The sequence below is a fragment of the Hypanus sabinus genome, chromosome 12 (genome assembly GCF_030144855.1).
Source record: "Hypanus sabinus isolate sHypSab1 chromosome 12, sHypSab1.hap1, whole genome shotgun sequence".
Taxonomy (NCBI): domain Eukaryota; kingdom Metazoa; phylum Chordata; class Chondrichthyes; order Myliobatiformes; family Dasyatidae; genus Hypanus; species Hypanus sabinus.
In genome coordinates, this window is record NC_082717.1 from 75,205,187 (window position 1) to 75,226,870 (window position 21,684).

Sequence of the window (21,684 nt, forward strand, 5' to 3'; positions counted from 1 at the left end):
GCCGAGTTCACTCAACCTATTCTCATAAGGCGTGCTCCCCAATCCAGGCAACATCCTTGTAGATCTCCTCTGCACCCTTTCTATGGCTTCCCCATCCTTCCTGTAGTGAGGCAACCAGAACTGAGCAAAGTACTCAGTTAACTATTTAATACACACACAAACACACACAGTGTAATTCAGTTTTTTTCTATATTTATCACGAATTGCACTGTACTGCCACAGCAAGTTAACAAATTTCATGACATATGCTAGTGATATTAAACCTGATTCTGATGAGCAGGAAATATTTGTTTCTAAGTTCCAAGTGATGATCACCTCCAGCAAGATGTCTAACCATCTTTACTGAACGTTCAATCATCCTCGTAAAACCCCATAAGACCACAAGACATAAGAACAGAATTAGGCCATTTGGTTCATCAAGTCTGTTCTGCTATTTCATCATGGCTGATCCAAATTTTCTTCCAGACCCAATCTCCTGCCTTTTCGCTGTATCTCTTCATGCCCTGACCAATCAAGAATTTATCAGTCTCTGCCTTAAATATGCATGAAGATTTGGCCTCCACAGCTACCTGCTGCAAATAATTCCACAGATTCACCACTCTCTGGCTAAAGAAATTCCACCTCATCTCCATTCTAAAAGGAAGCTCCACTATTCTGAGGCTGTGTTCTCTGGTCTTAAGACTCCCCCACCATAGTAAATATTCTCTCCATATCTACTCTATCAAGGCCTTTCACTATTCAATAGGTTTCAATGAGGTCACCCGCATTCTTCTAAATTCTAGGCCCAGAATCATCAGACACTCTTTATGTAACAAGTCATTCAATCCTGAAATTACTTTCATGAATGTCCTTTGAAACTTCTCCATTGTCAGCACATCCTTTCTAAGGACTCAAACCTTCTCATAATAATCCAAGTGAGGCTTCACCAGTGGCTGAAAATTTCAACATTACATCCTTGCTTTTTTATTTTAGTCCTCTTGAAATGAATGCTAACTTTGTACTTGCCTTCCTCACCACAGACTTGACCTGCAAATTAACTTTTAAGGAATCCTGCACGAAGACTCCCAAGTCCCTTTGCACTCCGGTTTTGTTTTGTATTTTCTCTCCATTTTAAAAAAAGTGAACCCTTTCATTTGTTCTACCAAAGTGCATGAGCATACATTTCCTGACTCTGTGTTCCATCTGCCATTTCTCTGGCCATTCCCCTCATCTGTCCAAGTTCTTCTGTAACCTCTCTACTTCCTCAAAACTACCTGCCTCTCCAACCATCTTATATTGCATGTAAACTTTGAAACATCGCCATGAATTCCATCATCCAAACTACTGACATACAATTTTAAAAGAATTGGTCTCAATATAGAGCCATGTGGAACACCACTGGTCACAGGCAGCCAACCAGCTCCCTCTATTCCCAAACTTTGCACTGCTTTATCCACGCCAGAATCTTTCCTGTAGTACCATGTGCACATAGTTTGTTAAGCAGCCTCATGTGTGGCATTTCCTTCACAAGCATCCTACAGCTCATCACCAACTGGACATTCAAATGAACAAAGCACATTGTGACAGCCACTCAGAGGCTAGAATCCTGTGCTGAGTAGCTTACCTTTGGGCATCATAAAGCTCTTCTAGGTCAGTTGTTATCCCAAGTCCTGTGGGATACGCTGACAAGGACTACAACAGTCCAACACAGCTAATATTGCCAATATTTACCAACTCAGGCCGCATCCTCAAACTGAATTTCAAAATCTCTTACCAGATCTATGAACAATTTCAGTCCTCCTACTCCTGTACTGAAGTTTCACATGTTGCAAGAAAAACATCCAGAACCCAAACACCATCTCATACTTCATTCAGAAAACTTTACTTGTTCAGCAAGTTTTTCATAGCCAGTGTTGCCACACGCACAACTTTTATAACCATCGGTGAAGAATGAATTTGTCATTAGCTAGAATTCCTGCGCATGTAATAGATACATCTATCGCTATAAAACGAGATGCATGTACACTGGCTGTACATCATCAAGGATCATCAATAATATTGCCTCTACATCCAACATAATAATCAATTGAGATATTATGCACCCAAGGCTTTTCTGACCTGTCCATCTCCTTGACAGTAAGTAATTGAAATAGCTTGACAAGAAAACGATAACCAGCAAAACTGTGTGAAAAGGACTATCAGGATGAATTTCATACTGTTTTAGTAACATGCTGGTACAGATATGTAAATGTAAAATGGCTCCTTACTGGGCTGCGAATTGCAATGTTCCCTTGATGATAACAGTTTAAATAAATACACAATTTTAAACTGCAGCATATTTATTTTTCTCCATTTCCATTATGCATGAACAGTGACAGTTTATAAAGCGATTAATACTTCAGACTAACACTGCATTCCCAGTGCTGCCTGGTAGTCCATTAACAGGGTGAAAATGCATTTCATATGTTGATCCATGATGTAAGGCAACTGGTGGCAAATTACCACTTGAAGCTTTCAGAGATTGAACATACAAGTCATGCGAGAGAAATTAAAATGTTTACAACATTTATTGGTTCTTAAAGATAAGTGAGACTGATGAAAATAAATGAGGAAGAATGATATAAAATATTTAGGGGGATAGTTCTGCACTGTGTGTTATTTGCTGTTTCTGTAAGCAGAAGGTGGTAGAAATAATAAGATAAATGCATCTTCCTGTTCTGGACAAAGACATGCTCAGTGCAGTTTACAGCATTCATTTCATGAACAAGGGGATTCCGGTACTGTGAATTTTGTTATTACAACTGTTTCTTCACATTGGTTTAGCACTTACATTTATTACCTTAGAGAACTGAAAATTAATCAGAAAGCCTAAAGCTACAGTTTCTCAGCAGTTTACAGCACAATGCAATGTCAAAAAGAATCACTCAAGAGAGAACACACAAATACTATGTTTATTAAAGATTGCAAGGTTTCATTCGATTTTAGTCAAGCTGACAAAGACAGTCAATGTGTGGGCAATTCTTTTAGTTTATCCAGGAGGTACAGTCCAAGTCAGCAATCTAGTGAATGCAATAATGGAAATTAATGAATCATTCTCCATTAAAAAGGATGAGTCAATGTTCACCATTGCCATCCTCCTTAATGAAAAATAATATGCCCGATTGAATTGGAAAAAAACTGCTTCAGAATGCCGAGGCTAGACATAACTAATGCATATGCAATATTCTGCAGAAACAGCAAAATCCCATTTATCAAGCTAGCCATTTACTACTAGACATGTGCAAGCATTTCACATCATGACCTGGAGCTCTTTGCAATGTACTACAGAAGATTCCTACATGCAATTTGCGAGATGTAATAAAACCACTCGTGTATTATTGCATCTTCCAGCTCTAGTTTTTAATATGTTAATGTAATGGGTATAATGTATAGCTGTCTTCAGGACAGAAAGTAAATGAAATGTATTTATTCCGAGTAGAAATATAACATGATTTCCCACAAAGACTAATACTGTTGTTCAAAGTGCATCTGGACAATTTACTCTTCTTTAAAATCACAATTTCCAAACCCGTAGAAGACACCAAACAGAAAACCACAATGAGAATGACCATAATTATCAGCCAGTTCAATGGTTGGGAAAATGTTGGAGTCTATTAGTAAGAATGAGGTTTTGGGTACTCCAGTGCCCATGATAAAAAACTTCAATTGTCGTCGATTAAAGCAATGAGGGAGACCGAAACATCGAGGCGAGAAGCGAAAGTTTGGAGACCGTATGGGTGTTCCAGCACTCTGCAGTTTCCAAGAACATTCCGTGAGACTGAGCCAGCGTGCGCAAATCTTGTAGCGGTCAGGCTGCGGGACGCGGTGCAAGCCGATGTCTGACTCCATAACATTGATTAAAGCCACAAGTGAGATTGAAGCATTGAAGCGAGTGCCAGCTGCCCGTCTTTTGATCGCTCTGAGCTGGAGCGCGGAGTGCCTGCCGCACTGGCCGGAGAGTGCTGCCCAGATTTTCCACATTTTGGATGGGGACTTGGACTATAGACTTTTCTTTCAGTTTTATAATTTTTTTTTAATTCTGTGTTTCTTGCCCGGTCTTTTTTTTTGTGCGGAGTAGGATAGAAGGAGAGATTTGGGGATTGATATGCCATGATCCGTTTTTGTTTGTTTTTTTGTGCAGGGAGTTGGGATTTGGGGTTGATGATCATGCTGCTTTTCTTTTCTTTCTTGATTTCATGGCTATCGGGAGAAGAATTTTAGTGTTGTATATTTCAATAATAAATGAACCTTTGAATGACAAAACAGGCCAAAGTCAGCATAGTTTCCTTAAAGGGAAATCTTGCCTGACAAATCTGTTGGAATTCTTTTAAGAAAATAACAAGCAGGATAGACAAAGGAGAGTCAATGGATGTCTTATACTTGGATTTTCAGAAGGCATTTGACAAGGTGATGCACACAGGGCTGCTTAACAACATAACAGCCCATAGTATGACAGGAAAGATTAATATGGATAGAAGATTCATTGACTGGCAGGAGGCAGAGTGAGAATAAAAGGGGCTTTTTCTGCTTGACTGCTGGTGACTAGTGGTGTTCTGCAGGGGCCAGTGTTGGTACCTCTGCTTTTCACATTACGAGGGGTAACTGATAAGTTTGTGGCCGAAGGTAGAAGGAGTCAATTTTAGAAAGCTAGCACATTCATTTTTCAAAATAGTCCCCTCCTACATTTACACACTTACTCCAGTGGTCATGGAGCATACGGATCTTGGACCTCCAGAAAGTGTCCACAGATGGGTGATTGATAAGTTTGTGGCTTAAGGTAGAAGGTGATGAGTTATACAGCTGTTGTTACATGCACATGCAGGTCAACTCTTTGAGTGATTATGCAGAAAGTTTGGTTAATGACTCATCTCCTTCTACCTTAGCCCACGAACTTATCAGTCACCCTGATGAGTTATTAACTTGGCTGAAATGATAACCGACCAATGTAGATAGGTTCTTCATCACAGAAAAAGAATCTAAAGCATGATCCATAAAGTGCTAAATGAAATTGGTACATTCACAGGTTTCATGTTGCAGAGGGCAGAGAAAAAAACAAGAGGATAGAAATGATGCTTAAATGAAGCAGAGAAAATCACTGAAGTTGTTGGGAGGAAATTGCTTAATAATTGCAGATTCTTCATGCTATTTCCTGCCTTCTGATATGTTTAAACTATATTTGCAGAAGCAACTACGTAATTTATACTGGTGGAGCATAGCTAACCTGGATGGATTGAAGAGCCAGAAAATGGAAGTGAGCTCTACACTTATTTGGAAATAATACGCAGTACCGCTGACTGAGAATTGCCTCAAGTCCTCCCAACTAACATTTGGCAAGCTGTGAGTGGAAATTAAGCTTCTGTCAGTATTTCCCAAAGTTTCAGCAGCCAATCAGGAAAGCTCGCAAGTAAATTCTAGCAGCTTTGCCGCTTTGCAAGCGAATAACACCTTCATTCCATAAACAACAAGTATCTAAAATTTTACAGTTCAGAAGGAGAAAACATTTTTAGTTACTTTTGCAACTTTAGGACTTTGGACAGAAAATAATGATAGAAACAGGCCTTGATATTCATGCATTGACTCACTGAATCTGAAAGCCCTTTATCAGAAGGATCCAATAAACATAAACACCTCTGAATGAATGCTATGCAATGCACTCTAAACGTGTTACCTGCCCACATATGATACAATCTTGACATAGATACAAATTCTGGCTCAGAAACCATTTGATTGATCCTATGCCACAGTTACATTTGAACTCAACATGTTCTCGACTCAATCACAGAAATGTACAGCGCTGAAACAGGCCATTCAGCCCATCTAGTCAGCACCAAATCACTTGAACTGCCTACTCTCATCGACCTGCTCAAGTTTATCTGAGGAAATCACATGTAAACTATTTTACTTTACACACAGACTAGCAGCTGTTGATACACGGACAGCCGCTAATGCTCTTCTATATTAGTAATGCTTAATTGCTTAGCAATGATTGGTTAAGGGGCTACTTGACTAACAGCGCCAAAGCTATACACCCAATGGACTTGAATGATTTAAGTGTAAGGTTCATTATTCTACTACACTTGGGATAATGTAAAATTAGGCAATTCTTGCTGGCAGGCATCATACAGAAAAACCACGACATTCCTTTGCAGCATAATAGAGTAGAAGCGAAATAATTTCAGTAGATTGGGACTCTCAGGCACAAAAATCTTCTAATAATCTTATGAGAATTAATGATAGGAATTTTGGGCAAATAAGACATAAAATATTCCTTAATTTGAGGAACATAATTTTTAAATTTCTTGGCTAGTCCACAGGACAGGACCAAATTCAATTTGAATGTTAATTTTAAAGTATAATGCCACGCTACACCATGAGAGTAAACAGTTGATGTTTCAGGTCAAGACCCTTCAGCAGACCTGAAGAAGGGACTTGGCCCAAAACGTCAACAGTTTACCCTTTTCCATGGATACTGCCTGACCTGCTGAGTTCCTCCAGCATTTTGTGTGTGTTGCTTGCACTTCCAGCATCTGCAGATTTTCTCATGTTTAGGATTCAAGTGAATTATACACTGACACACCTTCTATACACGGACAATTTGAAATTATACACTCCATCAGTAAAGCTAGAGCTTTTAAAACAAATAGTAGAGCTATTTTCAAACATGAACTTTGGACAAGTGCAGAACATTAAACATAAAGAAAGGTGCAATACAACTGGTAGAATATAAAACACAGCAGCAGGATACAATACAATCAATAGATAAGTATGAAAAATACAGCAATCCAGGATATCAACAAGCAAAGCAAATAGAGCACAGTGCAATAAAGGGGAAACATTCAACAGAATTTACTTAAGAAAATTAAGTCTTAAGAAAATCTGCCAACCAGAGCTCAATAGTAAAAATATATCAAAGCCAATACATACTCTCACTATACCAATACCAATGTATTCTTTTGGCATTATATCTAGGACCAAAATGAATCTGGAAAATTTACAAAGAAAAATAAGAACTTTTTAATAATAACAAATTTTAGAAAACACCATGTATACTTGAATGCCCTTAGGTTAACACTGTCTAGGACAGGAGGAGGAAGAGAATTAACACGACATAAAAAAAAATTACACAACAGTCAGATAAAACCAAGGATATATTTTCATCAACCTTCAGGATTCAGCACTCCACACAAGTAAATGCAATTCCGAAAAGTAAACACCACCAAACAAGAACAACTTACTTAATAGATATAGCCATTCCAAAAAGACATAACATATAAAAATCACTAAGTGAAAAACACCAGACTTATGCTGAATTAAAAGAGGAAATTGAAAGACTATGGAACATGAACAGGAAATACATTGTCCCAATAGTAATATGTACAGCTGGTATCATCCCTAAATCACTACACAATGACATTAAATAATTAGACCACACAGCAATATTTATGTACATCTCCAGAAAGCCACACTACTAAACACCACTAGAATAGTTCAAATGTTCCTAGCAATTGAAAAATGAGCGCACTTAGCTATGACCAAACCTCAGGTTTAAATACCTTGAACTGAGAATAATAAAATAATTAACTTATTTATAGAGCACTTTTCATACAAATGTAGTTCAAATTGTTTTACAATGGGATAAAGTGCAAACATGAAAATAAAAGACAAATTGATGTTAGTTAAAAGCACGGTTTTGAGCTGACATTTAATAGTTTAAACCCAGTCGGCTTTCTTTATAGGTTTAGATATTGAGTTCCACAATTTAGGAGCATAGTTCAAAGAAGGTGATTTTCTGAGGATGATTGTTTAAATATAAGAGACCAGTGGAAGAAGACCTGAGAGCTCTACAAGATTATAAAATCAGAATCAGAATCAGACTTTAATCGCCAAGTACCTGTGCACATACAAGGAATTTACTTCCGGCAGATGTTCTCTCTCTGCTCATAACAATAATAATGATAAATATAAATGAAAATATAGATTATACACACACAGGTAGTGCAATCCAAGTAATAGTTAGCCGACAGTTAACCGGCAGTTAACTGTTCAGCAAAGTGACCACAGTAGGGAAAAAACTTCTCCAGTGCCTATTAGTCTTAGTCTGGAGGGATCTGAAGCGTCTACCAGACGGAAGCAGTTCAAACAATCCGTGCGCAGGATGGAAGGAGTCCTTTATGATGTTCCCTGCCCTCTTCTTCAACCTAGAAGAGTACAGGTCCACAATAGAGGGCAGGGAGGCTCCAATGATGCGCTCAGCAGTCCTCACTGTGCGCTGTAGTCTGGTTCTATCCTGCTTGGTGGTGGCTCCAAACCACACAGTGATGGAGGTGCACAAGACAGACTCAATGACTGCAGTGTAGAACTGCAGCAGCAATTCCTGAGGCGGACCATATTTCCTCAAGAGCCGCAGGAAGTACATCCGCTGCTGGGCCTTCTTCAGGATGGAGCTGATGTTCTGCTCCCACTTCAGATCCTGAGAGATGGTGGTTCCCAGGAACCTGAAGTTCTCCACAGTGGACACAGGGCTGCTGAAAGTGATTCTGTGATGTGCACCAGTCCCAGACCACCGAGAGCTTTAAAAACAAGAGAAGTGTAAAATCCATTTTAAAAGATGCAGGAAGCCGATGCACAGCAGTTAGGACTGGAGTGGTATTCAAAGTTCCAGATCACTATCTCACCATCCGTTACTGTTCTACAGATTTGTTAAGTATGCCCGCAGAAAAAGAATCTCAAGGTTGTACATTATGAGATGTATATACTTTGATATACCTATACATCACCATATACAATCCTGAGATTCATTTGCTTGCAGGCATACACAATAAATCCAATAACCATAATAAAGTCAAAGAAAGTCTGCATCGACAGGCTGAACAACCAGTCGACAAAGACAGTGAACTGTGCAAATCAAGGAACAAAAAAGGAATAGTAATAATAATTGAATAAGCAATAAACATCAAGATCATGTGATGAAGAGTGCTTGAAAGTGAGTCCATTGATTGTGGGAGAGTTCAAATGATGGGGCAAATGAATCCCTTCAGGTTGAAGAGCCTGATGGTTGAGGAGTAATTACTGTTCATGAACCTAGTGGTATGGGTCCTGAGACTCCTTTACCTTCTTCCTGATGGCAGCAGCAAGAAGAGCAGGACTTGGGTGGTGGAAGTTGCTCTCCTGTGCAGATGCATGCAATGGTAGGAGGGCTTTACCCACGATGGACTGGGCCAAATCCACTATGATTTGTAGGATTTTCCATTTAACGGCATTGGTGTTTCTATACCAGGCTGTAATGCAGCAAGTCAATATACTTCCCACCACACATCAATAAAGTTTGTCAAAGTTTTAGATGCCATGCTGGATCTTCACCAAAAGTTCTAAGAAAGTCGAACTTACATCGTAATTGCACTTACATGCTGAGCCCAGGACAGGTCACCTGAAATAACACCAAGGAATTTAAAGTTGCTGACCCTCTCCACCTCTGATCCCTCAATGACCTCATGGACCTCTGGTTTCCTCCTCCTGAAGACCATAAGCAGCTCCTTGGTCTTGTATACATTGAATAAGAGGTTGTGTTTGTGGCACCGCTCAGCCAGATTCTCAACCACCCTCCTACAATTCATTACCACCTTTGATTCAGCCTATGACAGTGGTGACATAAGCAAACTTCAATATTGCATCGGAGCTATGCTGAGCAGCACAGTCATAAGTGTAAAGCAAGTAAAGCAGGGGGCTAAGCACACAGCCTTGTAGTACAACTATGCTGATGAAGATTTGTGGAAGAGATGCTGTTGCTGATCCAAACAGACTCGAGTCTACAAATGAGGAAATCAATCCAAATCCACAGAGGTACTGAGGTCAAGGTCTTGAACCTTACTGATTAGTTTTAAGGAGATGATGGTATTGAATATTGAGCTGTATTCAATAAAGAGCATCGTGTTGTTTGCATTGTTGCTGCCCAGACTTTTCAGGGTAGAGTGAAGAGCCAATGAAATGGCATTTGAGGCAGACCTGTTGTGCCAGTAGATAAATTGGAGTGGATCCAAGTTACTTCTCAGGCAGAAGTCGATATGTTTCACCACCAAACTCTCAAAGCACTTCATCACTGTGGATGTGAGTGCTACAGGATGATAGTTATTGAGGCAGGTTACCATGTTCTTCTTAGGCACCAGCATAATTGAAATCTGCCTGAAGCATGTGGGTACCTCAGACTGCAGACGTCAGAGGTTAATGACCTCAGTGAACACTCCAGCCAGTTGATCAGCACGGGTGTTTGGAAACCACCTTGTGGAGAATATTTGTGTATTAATTTGTTTGGACCTTTAACTGCATCCTTACAAATTGGATGTTATTCTTTAATGTCAACTTTAATTAGTCTCCCAAGATACCGACATGTTGTAAAGCTATCTTGGTTCTTTCAAAGTCAGCTTTGAAAGGGCAGGTAACATGTCTGGGCTGGATTCTTTCTGTGAGTTCATCCTCTTGAAGGATGCTTTTACATTGGCCCCATAGACTGAAATCACAGGGTCATATGCTCTCTCGTCCTGGTTTTAGCTAAGAATCTAGCAGCAGAGCTCTGAATGAGTTTAAATCTGTCAATGGATTGTTTTGGAAGACCAGTAAAAAGTGCATTGCATTAATCTAGTCTATTCGATATAAAGGCAAGAATTAGTTTTTGAGTATCATTACGTGACAGAAACAGACATAGAACATAGAAATTTACAGCACATTACAGGCCCTTCAGCCCACAATGTTGTGCCAACCATGTAACCTACTCTAGAGACTGCCTAGAATTTCCCTAGCACATAACCCTCTATTTTTCTAAGCTCCCTATACCTATCTAAGATGCTCTTAAAAGATCCTATTGTACTCACCTCCACCACCACTGCTGGCAGTGGATTCCACACACCCACCACTCTGTGTGTGAAAAACTCACCCCTGACATCCCCTCGATATCCATTTCCAAGCACCTTAAAACTATACCCCCTCATGATAACCATTTCAGCCCTGGGAAAAAAACCCTGGCTATCCACATGATCAATGCCTCTCATCATCTTAATACACCTAACTTTGCAATATTTCTTAAGTGTAGGATGCCACTCTGGTTAATTTTCTTCTGTGGGATCTAAAACTTAAACCTGAATCAAGGCTAACACCCAGGATTGTTACTTCTGATCTTACAAGGGGAACCAAGTTCCCAAGTTTATCACGAGTTTTATCTCTTTTGGCTTTGAGATCAACTAAATGTATTTTAGTCTTATCTTGATTTAGTTTTGGAAATTCTTGCTCATCTATCTGTTCACTGCAGCCATACTAGATGTCAGAGAAGATAAAGTGTTATCATCATCAGGCTCAATCATGTGTCATCCACGTAACTGAAAATAGAGTTTATGTTCTCTAATGATGTCTCCTATGAGAAGAATGAAAAAGGAGAAGAGTAGGGAAATAAGACAGCTTCCCTGAGCAACTGCAAAAGGTACATTTTACCTCTTACAAAAATAGTCTCCAAAACAGATGCAAAATTTTCTCTCCAAGACACATGAACAAAATCAATGAAGGCTGCTACCAGAGAGGCCAATCCAGTTCTCAAGGTGACTTAGGAGAACGTTGTAGGCAATTGTGTCAAAGGCAGCACTTAGATCTAGAAGAATTAGAACGGAGACCTAATCAGTGCTCAGCCCAAGGTTGCGATTATTTTTTTTTGTTAAGTGCCAAAACTATGGATGCATCTTCCCAAGAGCACTGAGAACTTCAAGCTTGAGATTACACCATGGAATCCTTTGTATCTATGCATCCATGCATCAGAGTTATATGTTCTTTATGTAGCACGACTCATACAAAAAAATACGCCTTCCTTCATTTACCTACTCCCCTTTGCACCTCCTCACCTGAAGCTATCCCCTTTCACTCTTCCAATCCTGCGTTAGCTGACTTGTCAGTTGTTACTTCTTGAACTGGCTGTTCCTGTTTGGTCAAGACGTTCGTCCACAAGATGCTGCTTTCGGGTCTCCTGTGTTCTAATTAGGCTGCTTGGTCATCATGAGAGGCCACTGCACAAAGAGGTAAAAAAGAACATGTTAGGATGATGAAAAATAGTGTTACTCTGATGCAGGGTGAGGAAAGAAGAAAGCAGATTTTGCATTCAATGCACAGTTAAAAACAACTGCAATCTTCATAACATGTTTCAGTTAGGTAATTTTCCTAACAAAATGAACAGCATCAATATGTATAAGAAAATTTGTGCAGTCCATTTTAAGTAAACAAACTGATTACTACATGCAAGGGGAATTTGCTCTGAACAGTGCATCTCAGCGATGTACAGCTATTTAACCACAGCTCACCACGAATTGGGGATTTAGGGCTGGAGAGAAATGGCACACAAGAGGAACTGAAACCCTGGACAAATCAATCATAATCATATTGAATAGCAGAAGCTGGAAGGGTTAGATGTCATAACACATTTTCTTGTGTTCTTATGAAATGATAACATGATCCAAAAGAGGGTGGAACAACTGAATAACATCACAAATCCCAAAAAGCTAACTTTGAAAGAACCAAGATAGCTTTACAACATGTTGGTATCTTGGGAGACTAATTAAAGTTGACATTAAAGAATAACATCCAATTTGTAAGGATGCAGTTAAAGGTCCAAACAAATTAATACACAAATATTCTCCACAAGGTGGTCACAAAAGAAAAAGAAATCCAGGCCTAAAGAAGGAATGAGAAGTTGCTGTTGTCTGTGTCAGCCTCACAATTTATCACACTGGGTCATGATCCCGAAGGCTCAGAATCCCATATATCCCAGCCAAAATTTCAAATCCAAGTCCAGAGAATATTAAACATAAACAAATGCACACCATTCTATCAATCTTAACAAATGGAACAAGAGCATATAGGGGTCTCTATGACGCAAATGAAAACTGTGCCCTTCATTCAGTGTAGGGTCTCCAAATGAAAACAAGTGTCAACTGCAGTTGATGATAGCTCCCCAAACAAGGGGTCAGTTGTGAGATCATATTTCCTTCAAGGTGGGGAGCCGTAATATAAAGGAACGTTAATAAAGAGTAGTTAATAGTGTAACAGTTATTTGAAAACAATCCAAAGCTTCTCAGAGACTAAGCACTGAAACTGTATGGCACAGTATCCACAATACTGAATTTGTAAAATCAAAGAATGTACGTTCAATCCTTTATTAAGAAACTAGCTAAACGAACAATCTTGAAACAAGTGAACACCAAATTGGATTAAAACTGGCGATACTATGAGATAAACAGTATTAGTATATTTAAAGTGTTCTTAAATATTAACAGTATTTAAGCAGTCAACAAAAAAAAAGCAATCCTCCCATTACCTGGCTATACCCAAACTAAACTGAACCAAAGACAAAGCATGAATATACAACTAAACTCTTTGTCTCCCAGGCCCCAACCAAAGGGACAACTACCCATAATAAACAGACAACACAAAATACAATAGGGACAGACAGAAAATAGATACATGGGTCCAACCCATGGGAAAATATGACCCACAGCTCCATGGACCCAGGCTCAATCCTGACTCAATAATGCACACTCCCCCCCACCCCCCAAGTCTACCCATGTCTTCTATGTGCTCCAATATCTCCTAGATTATTGTAGTTTTAATAATAATAGGCATCTGTTAGTCTGATGAGACCATGGATTTGCGCCTTGGAAGGTGTCCAGGGCACAGGCCTGGGCAGGATTGTCTGGGAGACCGGCAGTTGCCCAAGCTGCAAGCTTTCCCCTCTCTATACCACCGATGTTGTCCAAGGGAAGGGCACTAGGACCAAAGCAGCTTGGCACCAGTGTCGTCGCAGAGCAATGTGTTGTTAAGTGCCTTGCTCGAGGACACAACACGCTGCCTCAGCTAGGGCTTGAACCAGTGACCTTCAGATCACTAGACCGATGCCTTATCGACTAGGCCACGCGCCAACACGTGTAGCTTAGTGGATAAAGAAAAAGTGCTGATGCACAAATGGGAGTAAATAAGATGGATGATTGCCAGCATGGACCTGATAGACCAAGTTGGCTTCCTCTTTGTGGTAATAAGTTTAAAACCACAAATTCAGGCTAAGCTTACAGCATGTTTGCCTTGACTTAGCCATCTGAGTGAGACTAGTCCAGAACTAGAATAGAAGGCAGAGAATGAAATTTCTTCTGAAACCTTAAGTGTAATCAGTTTTATTGTTTGATGAAGACTTGAGATCGCCTTTTCAAATAAATTACGCCTCTGAAATCACTCAGATACCTCAAGTGGATGTATCTTAGAGTAGATACAGAGCAGATTGTAGCAGAAGAAAAGGACTCAGTGAGGAGGACACTTTCAGCCGAATGTCTAACATTAATTGAAGTGGACAGCACTAAGATAAAATATGAAAGCTTTCCAAGTAAAAAGGAATGATAGTCAGGAAGTCAGTGACAGAAAAAGAAACAAATATTGAATAAAAATTAAACAAAAAAAAACAAAGGGAATGAGAAAAGACTCCTGCCTGTTAAAGAACATTTTATTCATTTACAGATATGGCATGGTAAGATGACCACACTGCCCAATTACCCTACTAACCCATGTCTTCGAGAAATGTGAGGAAACCAGACCACCCATAGGACACCCACACAATCACAGGGAGAACACACCAACTCCTTACTGTCAGTGGTAGAATTGAACCGAGGTCGCTAATGCTGTAATAGTGGTATCGTCCTGTGCGCCCCCCAATTATCTTTGTTCCACAAATTCATTAACTCTTGCATTCCTCCATATTTTAGGTAGGCAGCACCACCGTAGAAATTTTTTTTAAGTTTTGCTGGAGAAGAATATCAAGATGTGACTGGAGCGAGCCTGATTTTGCAAGATCTGAAATCTTTCTTCTCTTGAAAGTAGTGGTAATGATAGCAAGCTTGCCAAAGTTACATCGAAAAATATTTCCTCCTTTTCACAGAACAGTTCATCATACTCACAATGTCATGAACCTTTGGCACTGACAAAAGAGACAGAGGGCAATCTTATTCTAGGAAAAAAGGCAAACCCAGTATCTCAGCAGCAGTAAACCAACCCCAAATATCAAAAAGCCAACCATGCTACATTAGTTGATAGATAAGATACCTGATTTCCACGAATAGAAAATGTGGGATAATCCATCTAGCAAACATGCATTTCTCTGCTAAATGGGGAGGAAAGCAGAAAGAATCTAAATTAAGGCTTACAGAGCAAGAACAACCAATCATAGTGAACAGCTTGCAGAAAGGACAAAGCACGCTTAATGAAAAGAGGTGCCAGTCACTAAAAGCCAGAACCTATACAATGTCAAAGCAAATTTATGAAACAAGAAAAACAGGATATCCAATCAGGTCAGACAAGATTCCTAAGTGAGAAACACGAATGAATGGTAGAGTGGAAACAAGCCTATTCAGCCTACTACGCCCACACCTGGCATGGAGCCCTCTGTTTTATTTGTCTAGACAGTTATTTTAATGCTGTCAGTGACTCTACTTCCATGACTGTCTCGAGCAGTACATTTCAGGTACTCACTGCTTAGTCCTGGTGAAAGATTTCCTTCAGATGCCCTCTAGATCTTTTACTCCTTATGCTTAATCTACTTCCTCTCCAGAATCTCATTTTTCCTAAAGCATGGTAATCAGAACTGTTGTTATCGGACCAATATTTTATTAAGTTGAATAATAACCTCCCTGTTTTTGTATTTAATGTTCCAACAAATGAAGGGCAATATCCCATTTGGCTTCTTATTTACCTGCACTGCTCCTTCAAAGGTCTTTAGATTTGTATACCATGACTCCTTTATTCCTCAATACTCCCTAGGACCTCACCTGCCAAGATGCAAGGTCGAGCTCCATTAGTATTTGGAAAATGCAATACCTCAGGTTTAAACTCCAACTCCATTTTTCAGACTATTGCATAAATCACATTGATATCAACTGTAGCCTAAACTATAGTCAAAATTTCCACCAATCTTCAGTCATCTGTGACCTCACAGATCACATCTCCTACATCCACAGCTGCATCATTCATGCCTACCACAAGTCCCAACATTAATCTCTGTGGAACAACACTAAACATAAAAATACCCCTCTACCATCGCTATCTAGCACTGCCAAGCTACTTTTGGATCCAATTTTCAAACTTGCCCGACGTTCCCCGAGCCTTAACACATTGGATCAGGGACAGCAACAAAATATACAACTGAATTATCACTGCAAGAAAAATAGAAGCATCAGATTAATTTGCAGGGTGCATTAGTATTCATAATTAATTAGTTATACTCTCAATATAACTAGTACCCTGCAAATCAATATTGGGGTAGGTGGGGTATTCAGGGAGGGTAGCACCTCCAATGGAGGGGCTTGTCATGCCCTATCTGGGCCAAATCACTCACCTTTGGTCCACAAATGGACACTCAACCCTCAACTGTGGCTTCAAGTAGCTGTCTGCATGCGACAGTGGCCACACCCCAGTACACCACTTCGGCAGGTGGGCTAAATCAGGTAAGAGTAACTGGCCACCTCATACTCTGGTGAGTTAGGAATATGCCTATCCCAGCATGCGAAGTCAGCTCCAACAGACTGGGCAGATAAGATCTGCAGTGGGATCTAACAGCCAGGAAAGCAGTACGCCAAGGCTCCGTAGACAGCGAAGAGCACGACGAGGCGCAGAAGAGGTCATGGTCATCCAAGGGAAGATCCCAGTTTGTGACACTTACTCATACCACTGGACTTAAATCTCCTGAGGTCAAGAGAGTGGGACTGGCCCAGTGCAATAGCTTTTCCAGTTTAAAAACTCTTGCACACAGTTTTCCTGTCATCGTCGGGCATGATGGACAACCCCCAACCAACCAACACAGCACTATAAATATCACAGAGTAAGGAATGAAACAGAAAGCATGATTAAGAACCAAAAAACCAGGAACTAAACAAAAGAAATATGTTGATAATGATTTGAAGAACAATGTCACATACACAATTAAAATCAGACATTAAACAATTCCACAGATGTTTAGATTCTAAATCTAATGAATAAAACCAAGAAATTTTGACATCTGTACCAAATGGGTTTCATTTGAACGTGGAATTATTCTGATAGAAGAAATAAACAACTTTACCACAGAACCAAATATCATATCACCAAACAGACAAATCAACACTTTCCAGTGGAACGCCTGATGGAAGTAACAGACAGCACCTGTTAAGAAGGTAGAAGGTACAAAGAAAAGTACTACTTAAGTCTGATTGTTAAATTTGTAATCCCATTCATATCAATAGAGCAAAACTCTGATAAGCCCTATCTGACTACTCATGATGGTTGGCATCAAGCTCACTAGATGACATTTCCTGTGTTCCCTTCCAGCTCGCTGGGGAATCAACTCCTCTCACTCCCTTCAAATTCATCAGCACTCCAGAAAATTGATCAACATCCAAATCTTACTCATCTGCGTACCTTCTAAAACAAATGAACTATAAGAGTATTACGATTTTAATATTAACGTCCCATATTACAGGAAATCTCACAGTCCGGCATTCAGGTCCCAAGCTGGTAAAGGGTTTCAACCCAGTACAACCCTTATCCCACTACCTGGCTTCACCTATCACCTTCTGATTTGTCCTTCTTCCCCTCCCACTGCTTTCTTATTCTGGCATTAACTCCCTTCCTTTCCAGATGAAGGATAGCATCTGAAATTTTGACTGCTTATTCATTTCCATAGATGCTGCCTGGCCTGCTGACTTCCTCCAGCATTTTGTGTGTACTGCTCAAGGATATGTTTAAACATTTTCTGGACAAAAATTACAGCATTTCCAGTGTGTCTAAAGAATCTGTGGCCCAAGGCCTTTACAGGAACCTTCAAAATAGTATTGAGTAAAGCTCAAGTCCTTTCTTAAGCACCACAGAAATCCTGCTCATGTGACAGACAGTACATACAAATTCACAAACTTTCCAAATTAGAACTGTTAACCACCTCAGAAGCCACAAAACCATTGTGAAATCAAGTCATTCATGATTCATTTCATAGAACAACTGACAGCTTAAACAAATTCTAGTTGCCTCATCACAAGGGACTGCTCAGTGCTCAGAAATCACAATGTCTGACACAGTGTATCGAGCATCATTTTTTAACAAACAGCACGGAAACAGACAACTGGCTCTCAATGAATCAAGTTTCTGGACTAGGAGCCAAAGGAATGAACAATTCAAACCCAAATCTGACAAGCTAGGGAATTTAAATTCATTAAATATAAAGTTTTTTTTTTAAAAACCAAGCTGGTTTCAGTCATGAATCTAAGGTCATTGAGCATGAAACCTCTGGATGAATTGCAAAAAAATCTACATAGTTCAGTCATGATATATTTTAGAGAAGAAATCTGCTTCCCTTACCTGATCTGCCTACATGTGACTCCATAGCGCTTAATGTGATTGATCTTGACCACATCCTCTGCTCAGGGCAATGAAGGATAGAGGATATATGCCAGAGACAGCATTACCTCATTAATAAATGAACAAAAATAAAACCAAACCCCTTAAGTATTTTATTGCACCTACTGTCATGTCTCCAAATAATTGTTCCCTTGAAGGAACTCACACGAAGGCAAGCATCAAGATGAATCATAAGCAAGCCAGCTGTTGTAGGAAGCTACCACTCTGAGGTCTTTCAGAACCTTATCAGCTACAAGAACTGAGCGGTATTGCCAATTTATTGCAAGGGCAAAGCAAGATTCTAAATCAATCTGAGTCTGATAGGTTAAAAGGAGCAATTTCATTAATGACACAACAGGCGCACAAGATTTTTTTTCCTAATCTTTTATAGGTCTTTAGCTGCAATATCGCCATCTCACCAAGCAACATTGTGATCTAGATAAAAGTGGGACGAAGGAGAGAGAGAGAGAGAGAGGGGGGGAATATGATACATCATAGTTTTATCATCAACTTTGTCACTTTTCTTGCAAACAGTCAATCACAGAAAATATAGTTAATATGCTTGTCTTCTGACATCAAATTACATGACATTTTTGTTCAGTTAAACTCTATGCTTGAAAAATGATTAAATGAAACAGCATTTAATTCCAAGGGTACTTATTTTTAAATTTAACCCTTATTACTCTGAAAAATTTTAAGAATGATTTTATAGTATTAATCAGCAATTTAAAATTCAGATTCAATTTCTCAGTTGTAATGAGATTGGCTACCAAATATAGCAGCAGTCTCATTCGTATTATCACGGATAAAAATCTGATGTTGTTTCAGATAAAGAGCCAGAGTAATTACGTAATAGAACATTTAATGGTGCCATTTATGAAGCTGTGATTATAAAAAATTTGCATCACAGATCATAGCAATCACAGCCATACAGCACGGAAACATGTCTGTTAGCCCATCAGATTCCCAACAGCCATCGCACACTTATCCCAATTTAATCTCCCCACATTTCCATCAATTTCCTCCACCGCACCCTGGATTTTACCACCCACCCACAGACCAGGGACAACTTACAGCAATCAATCAGCATACCTTCCAACATGTGGGAAGAAACCAGTACATCTGAAGGAAGCACATGCAATCACTTGGAGAACATAGAAACTCCACGCAAACAAGATTTAATCTGTGTTGCCAGACCACCGTACCACCCTGAATTCAAATTCCGAATTACAAAGCGCAGTTCCACAATCTTAGATAATCAATGTTAAGACACTTCATCTTCTCGTGATTGCAACTAATTGTTCTGTATTAGCAACCACCTGTTTGATCATTTGATACCTGATTCCTTCATTTCTAAGCCAGATCTCCCTCCCCCCATGGTTCCTACATCTTAAAACCTATTTTACTTCTAGTTTTACCCCATTTCTGATGGTCATATAACTCTTTTCTCTATCTGTTCAACCTGCAGAGTATTTACACATTTACACATTGTCACATTTCCAGCAGCTGCAACATTTTTTCCCTTAATCATTTTATCTGTCATTTCATAACCAGCAAATGATTCAAGTAGCAAAAATTACTTCATTTTTGTTATTAATACATCCTTTATAGCATTTTCTTTCATTGAAAGTCACCATAAAAATTGGTCATTTTGTTCCTCTATGCCTTTCTTGATTCGTCACTTAACCTTATACTTAATTCCTGTTTGTTGTCCCAGAGGCCCTTTTAGTTAAGAGTACGGGCTCGAAACATTTGACTTCTTTATTCCTCTCGGACCTGCTGAGTTCCTTCAGCATTGCGTATGTGTTACACACTACGGATCCTACTCCTGGCAAAAATCAGGAGATGCAAAACAATAGGATTCCTTTTAGTCTATTATCACACCGTGTCCCTCCTGGCAATGTACACATACACATCCACCATCCACATCATCACCTCAACCAAAATGAAGTACTTCTGCAGCCAAATTATTTTCTTCTCAAGGATTTCACTAAAGTCACACACACACACACACACACACACACACACACACACACACTCACTCTTTCATGAACCAACACCCAAGATTCTGCTGCTGCCTAGGGCCAGCAAATACCTATTTATCAACAATAATATATGATGTGATTCAAATAACATTTCCATTTTGTCTCTTACCACTCCAAACACAGACAACAGAACCTCACTAGAACAAACTACAAATAAAAAACACTGAACAGTCCACAATGAGATTTTTCAAGCCTCCCAGATAAGAACGAGTCCGGCTTGGTACCGTGACTTTTTGCCTATTCCACGGTTTTGTAATAAACCACTTGCAGCAAAACAGTCAACTGGATTGAGGTCATAATACTCAGGAGAACTGCTCTTCAATCCTGCATTTCATGGTTTCGTTCATCATTTTTAGCACACATGATTAAGGAAAAATTCTAACTTCCACCCATCCACACTTACAAAACATTTGGAGAAAAGAAACTGTCTTTCACCATGCATTGCTGTTACAAATGTGTTCTTCAGTTAGGTAGAGAGGTTAGAGGCTTTTATCTGTTAGCCATATATTTTTTTTAATAAATCGATCAATAGCAACACAAAAACATAATGCGGAGGCTGGTAAGACAAAAGATGGAGAACAAGAAAAGCCACAGTTCAAGGAGGAAGACAGACATGCCAAGTACCATCACTAGAAAAGATGAAGACAGATGAACTATGAAAAATGAATGCAATGCATAATGGCAGCAAGGTGGGAAGAACTAAAGATGAGATACCAGTGGGAGTCTTTCATCTTTCCATTTTTATTCTCTTTTATCATAGCTGAAAGAGCCCTGTATCAGATCTTATCCATTTCCTACACCACTGCTCTCATCCAAAACCTCCAGGGAAAGGATAGGCTTTCCCTGGTCTAAATGTCCCAATCCACCAGCCCCCACATTCAATTAATCAGCTTTTACAACTTCCACCAACTTCGATGAGATTCCAACAACGAACACATCACCTCTTCTCCTTTTGGCATTTCACAGGGACTATTCAATTTGTGGCTCCCTGGTATACTTTTCAATCCCCATTTTTCAGCACTCTCTTGAAGAATGCACACCCATCCATTCATCACATGCTTCCCCACCAACCAGAGACCCAGAGCTCTACAAAGTGGCTCCCACCTGAACCTATTCCAAGTTAGTGTGCTGCATTTGGTGTTCATAATTGCACAAACCAAGTGCTGAACAGTGACCACTTTGCAGAGCC

General features: G+C 39.6%; 1 protein-coding gene across 6 annotated transcripts in view; it reads right to left on the reverse strand.

The window, feature by feature from the left end:
- The window catches only part of LOC132403024 (1-phosphatidylinositol 4,5-bisphosphate phosphodiesterase beta-4), a 542,946-nt gene that overhangs the window by 459,573 nt on the left and 61,689 nt on the right, over positions 1–21,684 (reverse strand). For 4 of the 6 annotated variants that reach the window (XM_059986232.1, XM_059986233.1, XM_059986235.1 and 1 more), the window contains exon 3: positions 11,898–12,059. The exons of the other annotated variants lie outside the window; for them this stretch is intronic. The gene's annotated coding sequence lies outside the window, so the exon portion shown is untranslated. The remainder of the gene's footprint in view (positions 1–11,897; positions 12,060–21,684) is intronic. 6 annotated transcript variants of the gene reach the window in all.